The sequence below is a fragment of the Tasmannia lanceolata genome, unplaced genomic scaffold, assembly GCF_043159265.1.
Source record: "Tasmannia lanceolata isolate RefF3 unplaced genomic scaffold, GAP_Taslan_0.1 ptg000034l, whole genome shotgun sequence".
Taxonomy (NCBI): domain Eukaryota; kingdom Viridiplantae; phylum Streptophyta; class Magnoliopsida; order Canellales; family Winteraceae; genus Tasmannia; species Tasmannia lanceolata.
In genome coordinates, this window is record NW_027518711.1 from 2,199,718 (window position 1) to 2,211,979 (window position 12,262).

Sequence of the window (12,262 nt, forward strand, 5' to 3'; positions counted from 1 at the left end):
ATTCTCTTTCAGGAGAGAGAAATCTCGTTTCAAAATTCATTGGGGTGAGTGAGTTGTATTCCGTTTTATAAAGAGTTAAACGTCACCAAAATTAAAACCTCCATAAGTTTCGCATTTTAAGTGCAAAAGTGGTGAAATTTATTGCAATTGGAGGTCTTCAAATTCTCTTTCAATGGAAGAAATCTTGTTTAAGATTAGGTGGGCTGGGACTGTTTTGGCGCATTTTATAAAGAGTGCGAAACGTCACCCAAAATTAAAACCTCCATAACTCTAGCATTTTAAGTCCAAAAGTGGTGAAATTTCTACCAATCGGAGGTCCTAAGATTCTATTTCAGGGAAAGAAATCTCATTTCAAAATTTGTTGGGAAAGAACTCTCTCTCACTTTAAGTAAAAAAGGGGTGAAATTTCTACCAATTGGATGTCTTCAAATTCTCTTTCAACGGAAAAAATCTCATTTAAAAATTCGGTGGGATGAGGGACTTTTTGTCCATTTTATAAAGAGTGTGTGAAACATCACCCAAAATTAAAAGCACCATAACTCTCTCATTTTAAGTCCAAAAGTGTTGAAATTTCTACCAATCGGAGGTCCTAAGATTCTATTTCAGGGGAAAGAAATCTCATTTCAAAATTTGTTGGGATGAGCGAGTTATAGTCTATTTTAAAAAGAGTGTGTGCCACGTCACCCAAAATTAAAACCTCTATAACTCTCTCTCTCACTTTATGTCCAAAAGTGGTTAAATTTCTACCAATCGGAGGTCTTCAAATTCTCTTTCAGGGGACAGAAATCACGTTTCAAAATTCATTGGGGTTAGAGAGTTGTAGTCTGTTTTATAAAGAGTGTGTTAAACGTCACCAAAAATTAAAACCTCCATAACTCTCTGATTTTAAGTGCAAAAGTGGTAAAATTTCTACCAATTGGAGGTCTTCAAATTCTCTTTCAATGGAAAAAATCTCATTCAAGATTAGCGGGGGTGAGAGCGTTTCGGTCCATTTTATAAAAAGAGCGAAACGTCACCCAAAATTAAACCTCCATAAGTCTCTCATTTTAGCTTCAAAAGTGGTGAAATTTCTACCAATAGGAGGTCTTCAAATTCTCTTTTACCGGAAAAAAATCTCATTTAAAAATTCGGTGGGATGACGGAGTTTTTGTCCATTTTATAAAGAGTGTGTGAAACGTCACTCAAAATTAAAACCTCAATAAGTCTCGCCTTTTAAGTCTAAAAGTGGTGAAATTTCTACCAATCGGTGGTCTTAAGATACCATTTCAGGGGAAGGAAATCTCATTCCGAAATTCATTGCGGTGAGAGAGTTGTAGTCCGGTTTATAAAGAGTGTGATGAACATCACCAAAAATTAAAACCTCCATAACTCTCTCATTTTAAGTGCAAAAGTGGTGAAATTTCTACCAATTGGAGGTCTTCAAATTCTCTTTCAGTGGAAAAAATCTCATTTAAGATTAGGTGGGGTGAGAGCGTTTTGGTCCATTTTTTAAAGTGTGCGAAACGTCACCCAAAATTAAAACCTCCATAACTCTCTAATTTTAAGTCCAAAAGTGGTGAAATTTCTACCAATCGGCGGTCCTAAGATTCTATTTCAGGGAAAGAAATCTCATTCCAAAATTTGTTGGGATGAGAGTTGTAGTCCATTTTATAAAGTGTGTGCGAAAAGTCACCCAAAATTAAAACCTCTATAACTCTCTTACTTTAAGTCCAAAAGTGGTGAAATTTCTGCCTATCAGAGGTCTTCAAATTTTCTTCCAGGGGAGAGAAATCTCGGTTCAAAATTCATTGGGGTGAGAGGGTTGTAGTCCGTTTTATAAATAGTGTGTGTTAAATGACACCAAAATTAAAACCTCCATAACTCTCTCATTTTAAGTGCAAAAGTGGTGAAATTTCTACCAATTGGAGGTCTTCAAATTCTCTTTCAATGGAAAAAATCTTGGTTAAGATTTAGTGGGGTGGGAGCGTTTTGGCTCATTTTATAATGAGTGCGAAACGTCACCCAAAATTTAAACCTTCACAACTCTTTCATTTTAGGTTCCAAAGTGGTGAAATTTCTACCAATCGGAGGTCTTCAAATTCTCTTTCAGGGGAAAGAAATCTCGTTTCAAAATTTGTTGGGGTGAGAGAGTTGTAGTCCATTTTGTAAAGAGTGTTCGAAACGTCACCCAAAATTAAAAGCACCATAAGTCTCATTTTAAGTCCAAAAGTGGTGAAATTTCTACCAACTGGATGTCTTCAAATTCTCTTTTTTGTCCATTTTATAAAGAGTGTGTGAAACGTCACCCAAAATTAAAACCTCAATAAGTCTCGCCTTTTAAGTCCAAATGTGGTGAAGTTTCTACCAATCGGAGGTCCTAAGATTCCATTTCAGGGGAAAGAAATCTCATTCCAAAACACATTGGGGTGAGAGAGTTGTAGTCTGTTTTATAAAGAGTGTGTTAAACATCACCCAAAATTAAAACCTCCATAACTCTCTCATTTTAAGTGCAAAAGTGGTGAAATTTCTACCAATTGGAGGTCTTCAAATTCTCTTTCAATGGAAAAAACCTCATTTAAGATTAGGTGGGGTGAGAGCGTTTTGGTCCATTTTTTTAAGAGTGCGAAACGTCACCCAAAATTAAAACCTCCATAACTCTCGCATTTTAGGTCCAAAAGTGGTGAAATTTCTACCAATCGGAGGTCCTAAGATTCTATTTCAGGGAAAGAAATCTCATTTCAAAATTTGTTGGGATGAGAGTTGTAGTCCATTTTATAAAGAGTGTGCGAAACGTCACCCAAAATTAAAACCACCATAACTCTCGCATTTTAAGTCCAAAAGTGGTGAAATTTCTACCAATCGGAGGTCCTAAGATTCTATTTCAGGGACAGAAATCTGATTTCAAAATTTGTTGGGATGAGAGTTGTAGTCCATTTTATAAAGTCTGTGCGGAACGTCACCCAAAATTAAAACCTCTATAACTCTCTCTCACTTTAAGTCCAAAAGTCGTGAAATTTCTACCAATCGGAGGTCTTCAAATTTCTTTCAGGGGAGAGAAATCTCGTTTCAAAATTCATTGGGGTGAGAGAGTTGTAGTCCGTTTTATAAAGAGTGTGTTAAATGTCACCAAAAATTAAAATCTCCATAACTCTCTCATTTTAATTGCAAAAGTGGTGAAATTTCTACAAATTAGAGGTCTTCAAATTCTATTTCAATCGAAAAAATCTCATTTAAAATTAGCGGGGGCGAGAGCGTTTTGGTCCATTTTATAAAGAGTGTGAAACGTCACCCAAAATTAAAACCTCCATAACTCTCGCATTTTAATTCCAAAAGTGGTGAAATTTCTACCAATCGGAGGTCTTCAAATTCTCTTTCAGGAGAGAGAAATCTCGTTTCAAAATTCATTGGGGTGAGTGAGTTGTATTCCGTTTTATAAAGAGTTAAACGTCACCAAAATTAAAACCTCCATAAGTTTCGCATTTTAAGTGCAAAAGTGGTGAAATTTATTGCAATTGGAGGTCTTCAAATTCTCTTTCAATGGAAGAAATCTTGTTTAAGATTAGGTGGGCTGGGACTGTTTTGGCGCATTTTATAAAGAGTGCGAAACGTCACCCAAAATTAAAACCTCCATAACTCTAGCATTTTAAGTCCAAAAGTGGTGAAATTTCTACCAATCGGAGGTCCTAAGATTCTATTTCAGGGAAAGAAATCTCATTTCAAAATTTGTTGGGAAAGAACTCTCTCTCACTTTAAGTAAAAAAGGGGTGAAATTTCTACCAATTGGATGTCTTCAAATTCTCTTTCAACGGAAAAAATCTCATTTAAAAATTCGGTGGGATGAGGGACTTTTTGTCCATTTTATAAAGAGTGTGTGAAACATCACCCAAAATTAAAAGCACCATAACTCTCTCATTTTAAGTCCAAAAGTGTTGAAATTTCTACCAATCGGAGGTCCTAAGATTCTATTTCAGGGGAAAGAAATCTCATTTCAAAATTTGTTGGGATGAGCGAGTTATAGTCTATTTTAAAAAGAGTGTGTGCCACGTCACCCAAAATTAAAACCTCTATAACTCTCTCTCTCACTTTATGTCCAAAAGTGGTTAAATTTCTACCAATCGGAGGTCTTCAAATTCTCTTTCAGGGGACAGAAATCACGTTTCAAAATTCATTGGGGTTAGAGAGTTGTAGTCTGTTTTATAAAGAGTGTGTTAAACGTCACCAAAAATTAAAACCTCCATAACTCTCTGATTTTAAGTGCAAAAGTGGTAAAATTTCTACCAATTGGAGGTCTTCAAATTCTCTTTCAATGGAAAAAATCTCATTCAAGATTAGCGGGGGTGAGAGCGTTTCGGTCCATTTTATAAAAAGAGCGAAACGTCACCCAAAATTAAACCTCCATAAGTCTCTCATTTTAGCTTCAAAAGTGGTGAAATTTCTACCAATAGGAGGTCTTCAAATTCTCTTTTACCGGAAAAAAATCTCATTTAAAAATTCGGTGGGATGACGGAGTTTTTGTCCATTTTATAAAGAGTGTGTGAAACGTCACTCAAAATTAAAACCTCAATAAGTCTCGCCTTTTAAGTCTAAAAGTGGTGAAATTTCTACCAATCGGTGGTCTTAAGATACCATTTCAGGGGAAGGAAATCTCATTCCGAAATTCATTGCGGTGAGAGAGTTGTAGTCCGGTTTATAAAGAGTGTGATGAACATCACCAAAAATTAAAACCTCCATAACTCTCTCATTTTAAGTGCAAAAGTGGTGAAATTTCTACCAATTGGAGGTCTTCAAATTCTCTTTCAGTGGAAAAAATCTCATTTAAGATTAGGTGGGGTGAGAGCGTTTTGGTCCATTTTTTAAAGTGTGCGAAACGTCACCCAAAATTAAAACCTCCATAACTCTCTAATTTTAAGTCCAAAAGTGGTGAAATTTCTACCAATCGGCGGTCCTAAGATTCTATTTCAGGGAAAGAAATCTCATTCCAAAATTTGTTGGGATGAGAGTTGTAGTCCATTTTATAAAGTGTGTGCGAAAAGTCACCCAAAATTAAAACCTCTATAACTCTCTTACTTTAAGTCCAAAAGTGGTGAAATTTCTGCCTATCAGAGGTCTTCAAATTTTCTTCCAGGGGAGAGAAATCTCGGTTCAAAATTCATTGGGGTGAGAGGGTTGTAGTCCGTTTTATAAATAGTGTGTGTTAAATGACACCAAAATTAAAACCTCCATAACTCTCTCATTTTAAGTGCAAAAGTGGTGAAATTTCTACCAATTGGAGGTCTTCAAATTCTCTTTCAATGGAAAAAATCTTGGTTAAGATTTAGTGGGGTGGGAGCGTTTTGGCCCATTTTATAATGAGTGCGAAACGTCACCCAAAATTTAAACCTTCACAACTCTTTCATTTTAGGTTCCAAAGTGGTGAAATTTCTACCAATCGGAGGTCTTCAAATTCTCTTTCAGGGGAAAGAAATCTCGTTTCAAAATTTGTTGGGGTGAGAGAGTTGTAGTCCATTTTGTAAAGAGTGTTCGAAACGTCACCCAAAATTAAAAGCACCATAAGTCTCATTTTAAGTCCAAAAGTGGTGAAATTTCTACCAACTGGATGTCTTCAAATTCTCTTTTTTGTCCATTTTATAAAGAGTGTGTGAAACGTCACCCAAAATTAAAACCTCAATAAGTCTCGCCTTTTAAGTCCAAATGTGGTGAAGTTTCTACCAATCGGAGGTCCTAAGATTCCATTTCAGGGGAAAGAAATCTCATTCCAAAACACATTGGGGTGAGAGAGTTGTAGTCTGTTTTATAAAGAGTGTGTTAAACATCACCCAAAATTAAAACCTCCATAACTCTCTCATTTTAAGTGCAAAAGTGGTGAAATTTCTACCAATTGGAGGTCTTCAAATTCTCTTTCAATGGAAAAAACCTCATTTAAGATTAGGTGGGGTGAGAGCGTTTTGGTCCATTTTTTTAAGAGTGCGAAACGTCACCCAAAATTAAAACCTCCATAACTCTCGCATTTTAGGTCCAAAAGTGGTGAAATTTCTACCAATCGGAGGTCCTAAGATTCTATTTCAGGGAAAGAAATCTCATTTCAAAATTTGTTGGGATGAGAGTTGTAGTCCATTTTATAAAGAGTGTGCGAAACGTCACCCAAAATTAAAACCACCATAACTCTCGCATTTTAAGTCCAAAAGTGGTGAAATTTCTACCAATCGGAGGTCCTAAGATTCTATTTCAGGGACAGAAATCTGATTTCAAAATTTGTTGGGATGAGAGTTGTAGTCCATTTTATAAAGTCTGTGCGGAACGTCACCCAAAATTAAAACCTCTATAACTCTCTCTCACTTTAAGTCCAAAAGTCGTGAAATTTCTACCAATCGGAGGTCTTCAAATTTCTTTCAGGGGAGAGAAATCTCGTTTCAAAATTCATTGGGGTGAGAGAGTTGTAGTCCGTTTTATAAAGAGTGTGTTAAATGTCACCAAAAATTAAAATCTCCATAACTCTCTCATTTTAATTGCAAAAGTGGTGAAATTTCTACAAATTAGAGGTCTTCAAATTCTATTTCAATCGAAAAAATCTCATTTAAAATTAGCGGGGGCGAGAGCGTTTTGGTCCATTTTATAAAGAGTGTGAAACGTCACCCAAAATTAAAACCTCCATAACTCTCGCATTTTAATTCCAAAAGTGGTGAAATTTCTACCAATCGGAGGTCTTCAAATTCTCTTTCAGGAGAGAGAAATCTCGTTTCAAAATTCATTGGGGTGAGTGAGTTGTATTCCGTTTTATAAAGAGTTAAACGTCACCAAAATTAAAACCTCCATAAGTTTCGCATTTTAAGTGCAAAAGTGGTGAAATTTATTGCAATTGGAGGTCTTCAAATTCTCTTTCAATGGAAGAAATCTTGTTTAAGATTAGGTGGGCTGGGACTGTTTTGGCGCATTTTATAAAGAGTGCGAAACGTCACCCAAAATTAAAACCTCCATAACTCTAGCATTTTAAGTCCAAAAGTGGTGAAATTTCTACCAATCGGAGGTCCTAAGATTCTATTTCAGGGAAAGAAATCTCATTTCAAAATTTGTTGGGAAAGAACTCTCTCTCACTTTAAGTAAAAAAGGGGTGAAATTTCTACCAATTGGATGTCTTCAAATTCTCTTTCAACGGAAAAAATCTCATTTAAAAATTCGGTGGGATGAGGGACTTTTTGTCCATTTTATAAAGAGTGTGTGAAACATCACCCAAAATTAAAAGCACCATAACTCTCTCATTTTAAGTCCAAAAGTGTTGAAATTTCTACCAATCGGAGGTCCTAAGATTCTATTTCAGGGGAAAGAAATCTCATTTCAAAATTTGTTGGGATGAGCGAGTTATAGTCTATTTTAAAAAGAGTGTGTGCCACGTCACCCAAAATTAAAACCTCTATAACTCTCTCTCTCACTTTATGTCCAAAAGTGGTTAAATTTCTACCAATCGGAGGTCTTCAAATTCTCTTTCAGGGGACAGAAATCACGTTTCAAAATTCATTGGGGTTAGAGAGTTGTAGTCTGTTTTATAAAGAGTGTGTTAAACGTCACCAAAAATTAAAACCTCCATAACTCTCTGATTTTAAGTGCAAAAGTGGTAAAATTTCTACCAATTGGAGGTCTTCAAATTCTCTTTCAATGGAAAAAATCTCATTCAAGATTAGCGGGGGTGAGAGCGTTTCGGTCCATTTTATAAAAAGAGCGAAACGTCACCCAAAATTAAACCTCCATAAGTCTCTCATTTTAGCTTCAAAAGTGGTGAAATTTCTACCAATAGGAGGTCTTCAAATTCTCTTTTACCGGAAAAAAATCTCATTTAAAAATTCGGTGGGATGACGGAGTTTTTGTCCATTTTATAAAGAGTGTGTGAAACGTCACTCAAAATTAAAACCTCAATAAGTCTCGCCTTTTAAGTCTAAAAGTGGTGAAATTTCTACCAATCGGTGGTCTTAAGATACCATTTCAGGGGAAGGAAATCTCATTCCGAAATTCATTGCGGTGAGAGAGTTGTAGTCCGGTTTATAAAGAGTGTGATGAACATCACCAAAAATTAAAACCTCCATAACTCTCTCATTTTAAGTGCAAAAGTGGTGAAATTTCTACCAATTGGAGGTCTTCAAATTCTCTTTCAGTGGAAAAAATCTCATTTAAGATTAGGTGGGGTGAGAGCGTTTTGGTCCATTTTTTAAAGTGTGCGAAACGTCACCCAAAATTAAAACCTCCATAACTCTCTAATTTTAAGTCCAAAAGTGGTGAAATTTCTACCAATCGGCGGTCCTAAGATTCTATTTCAGGGAAAGAAATCTCATTCCAAAATTTGTTGGGATGAGAGTTGTAGTCCATTTTATAAAGTGTGTGCGAAAAGTCACCCAAAATTAAAACCTCTATAACTCTCTTACTTTAAGTCCAAAAGTGGTGAAATTTCTGCCTATCAGAGGTCTTCAAATTTTCTTCCAGGGGAGAGAAATCTCGGTTCAAAATTCATTGGGGTGAGAGGGTTGTAGTCCGTTTTATAAATAGTGTGTGTTAAATGACACCAAAATTAAAACCTCCGTAACTCTCTCATTTTAAGTGCAAAAGTGGTGAAATTTCTACCAATTGGAGGTCTTCAAATTCTCTTTCAATGGAAAAAATCTTGGTTAAGATTTAGTGGGGTGGGAGCGTTTTGGCCCATTTTATAATGAGTGCGAAACGTCACCCAAAATTTAAACCTTCACAACTCTTTCATTTTAGGTTCCAAAGTGGTGAAATTTCTACCAATCGGAGGTCTTCAAATTCTCTTTCAGGGGAAAGAAATCTGGTTTCAAAATTTGTTGGGGTGAGAGAGTTGTAGTCCATTTTGTAAAGAGTGTTCGAAACGTCACCCAAAATTAAAAGCACCATAAGTCTCATTTTAAGTCCAAAAGTGGTGAAATTTCTACCAACTGGATGTCTTCAAATTCTCTTTTTTGTCCATTTTATAAAGAGTGTGTGAAACGTCACCCAAAATTAAAACCTCAATAAGTCTCGCCTTTTAAGTCCAAATGTGGTGAAGTTTCTACCAATCGGAGGTCCTAAGATTCCATTTCAGGGGAAAGAAATCTCATTCCAAAACACATTGGGGTGAGAGAGTTGTAGTCTGTTTTATAAAGAGTGTGTTAAACATCACCCAAAATTAAAACCTCCATAACTCTCTCATTTTAAGTGCAAAAGTGGTGAAATTTCTACCAATTGGAGGTCTTCAAATTCTCTTTCAATGGAAAAAACCTCATTTAAGATTAGGTGGGGTGAGAGCGTTTTGGTCCATTTTTTTAAGAGTGCGAAACGTCACCCAAAATTAAAACCTCCATAACTCTCGCATTTTAGGTCCAAAAGTGGTGAAATTTCTACCAATCGGAGGTCCTAAGATTCTATTTCAGGGAAAGAAATCTCATTTCAAAATTTGTTGGGATGAGAGTTGTAGTCCATTTTATAAAGAGTGTGCGAAACGTCACCCAAAATTAAAACCACCATAACTCTCGCATTTTAAGTCCAAAAGTGGTGAAATTTCTACCAATCGGAGGTCCTAAGATTCTATTTCAGGGACAGAAATCTGATTTCAAAATTTGTTGGGATGAGAGTTGTAGTCCATTTTATAAAGTCTGTGCGGAACGTCACCCAAAATTAAAACCTCTATAACTCTCTCTCACTTTAAGTCCAAAAGTCGTGAAATTTCTACCAATCGGAGGTCTTCAAATTTCTTTCAGGGGAGAGAAATCTCGTTTCAAAATTCATTGGGGTGAGAGAGTTGTAGTCCGTTTTATAAAGAGTGTGTTAAATGTCACCAAAAATTAAAATCTCCATAACTCTCTCATTTTAATTGCAAAAGTGGTGAAATTTCTACAAATTAGAGGTCTTCAAATTCTATTTCAATCGAAAAAATCTCATTTAAAATTAGCGGGGGCGAGAGCGTTTTGGTCCATTTTATAAAGAGTGTGAAACGTCACCCAAAATTAAAACCTCCATAACTCTCGCATTTTAATTCCAAAAGTGGTGAAATTTCTACCAATCGGAGGTCTTCAAATTCTCTTTCAGGAGAGAGAAATCTCGTTTCAAAATTCATTGGGGTGAGTGAGTTGTATTCCGTTTTATAAAGAGTTAAACGTCACCAAAATTAAAACCTCCATAAGTTTCGCATTTTAAGTGCAAAAGTGGTGAAATTTATTGCAATTGGAGGTCTTCAAATTCTCTTTCAATGGAAGAAATCTTGTTTAAGATTAGGTGGGCTGGGACTGTTTTGGCGCATTTTATAAAGAGTGCGAAACGTCACCCAAAATTAAAACCTCCATAACTCTAGCATTTTAAGTCCAAAAGTGGTGAAATTTCTACCAATCGGAGGTCCTAAGATTCTATTTCAGGGAAAGAAATCTCATTTCAAAATTTGTTGGGAAAGAACTCTCTCTCACTTTAAGTAAAAAAGGGGTGAAATTTCTACCAATTGGATGTCTTCAAATTCTCTTTCAACGGAAAAAATCTCATTTAAAAATTCGGTGGGATGAGGGACTTTTTGTCCATTTTATAAAGAGTGTGTGAAACATCACCCAAAATTAAAAGCACCATAACTCTCTCATTTTAAGTCCAAAAGTGTTGAAATTTCTACCAATCGGAGGTCCTAAGATTCTATTTCAGGGGAAAGAAATCTCATTTCAAAATTTGTTGGGATGAGCGAGTTATAGTCTATTTTAAAAAGAGTGTGTGCCACGTCACCCAAAATTAAAACCTCTATAACTCTCTCTCTCACTTTATGTCCAAAAGTGGTTAAATTTCTACCAATCGGAGGTCTTCAAATTCTCTTTCAGGGGACAGAAATCACGTTTCAAAATTCATTGGGGTTAGAGAGTTGTAGTCTGTTTTATAAAGAGTGTGTTAAACGTCACCAAAAATTAAAACCTCCATAACTCTCTGATTTTAAGTGCAAAAGTGGTAAAATTTCTACCAATTGGAGGTCTTCAAATTCTCTTTCAATGGAAAAAATCTCATTCAAGATTAGCGGGGGTGAGAGCGTTTCGGTCCATTTTATAAAAAGAGCGAAACGTCACCCAAAATTAAACCTCCATAAGTCTCTCATTTTAGCTTCAAAAGTGGTGAAATTTCTACCAATAGGAGGTCTTCGAATTCTCTTTTACCGGAAAAAAATCTCATTTAAAAATTCGGTGGGATGACGGAGTTTTTGTCCATTTTATAAAGAGTGTGTGAAACGTCACTCAAAATTAAAACCTCAATAAGTCTCGCCTTTTAAGTCTAAAAGTGGTGAAATTTCTACCAATCGGTGGTCTTAAGATACCATTTCAGGGGAAGGAAATCTCATTCCGAAATTCATTGCGGTGAGAGAGTTGTAGTCCGGTTTATAAAGAGTGTGATAAACATCACCAAAAATTAAAACCTCCATAACTCTCTCATTTTAAGTGCAAAAGTGGTGAAATTTCTACCAATTGGAGGTCTTCAAATTCTCTTTCAGTGGAAAAAATCTCATTTAAGGTTAGGTGGGGTGAGAGCGTTTTGGTCCATTTTTTAAAGTGTGCGAAACGTCACCCAAAATTAAAACCTCCATAACTCTCTAATTTTAAGTCCAAAAGTGGTGAAATTTCTACCAATCGGCGGTCCTAAGATTCTATTTCAGGGAAAGAAATCTCATTCCAAAATTTGTTGGGATGAGAGTTGTAGTCCATTTTATAAAGTGTGTGCGAAAAGTCACCCAAAATTAAAACCTCTATAACTCTCTTACTTTAAGTCCAAAAGTGGTGAAATTTCTGCCTATCAGAGGTCTTCAAATTTTCTTCCAGGGGAGAGAAATCTCGGTTCAAAATTCATTGGGGTGAGAGGGTTGTAGTCCGTTTTATAAATAGTGTGTGTTAAATGACACCAAAATTAAAACCTCCATAACTCTCTCATTTTAAGTGCAAAAGTGGTGAAATTTCTACCAATTGGAGGTCTTCAAATTCTCTTTCAATGGAAAAAATCTTGGTTAAGATTTAGTGGGGTGGGAGCGTTTTGGCCCATTTTATAATGAGTGCGAAACGTCACCCAAAATTTAAACCTTCACAACTCTTTCATTTTAGGTTCCAAAGTGGTGAAATTTCTACCAATCGGAGGTCTTCAAATTCTCTTTCAGGGGAAAGAAATCTCGTTTCAAAATTTGTTGGGGTGAGAGAGTTGTAGTCCATTTTGTAAAGAGTGTTCGAAACGTCACCCAAAATTAAAAGCACCATAAGTCTCATTTTAAGTCCAAAAGTGGTGAAATTTCTACCAACTG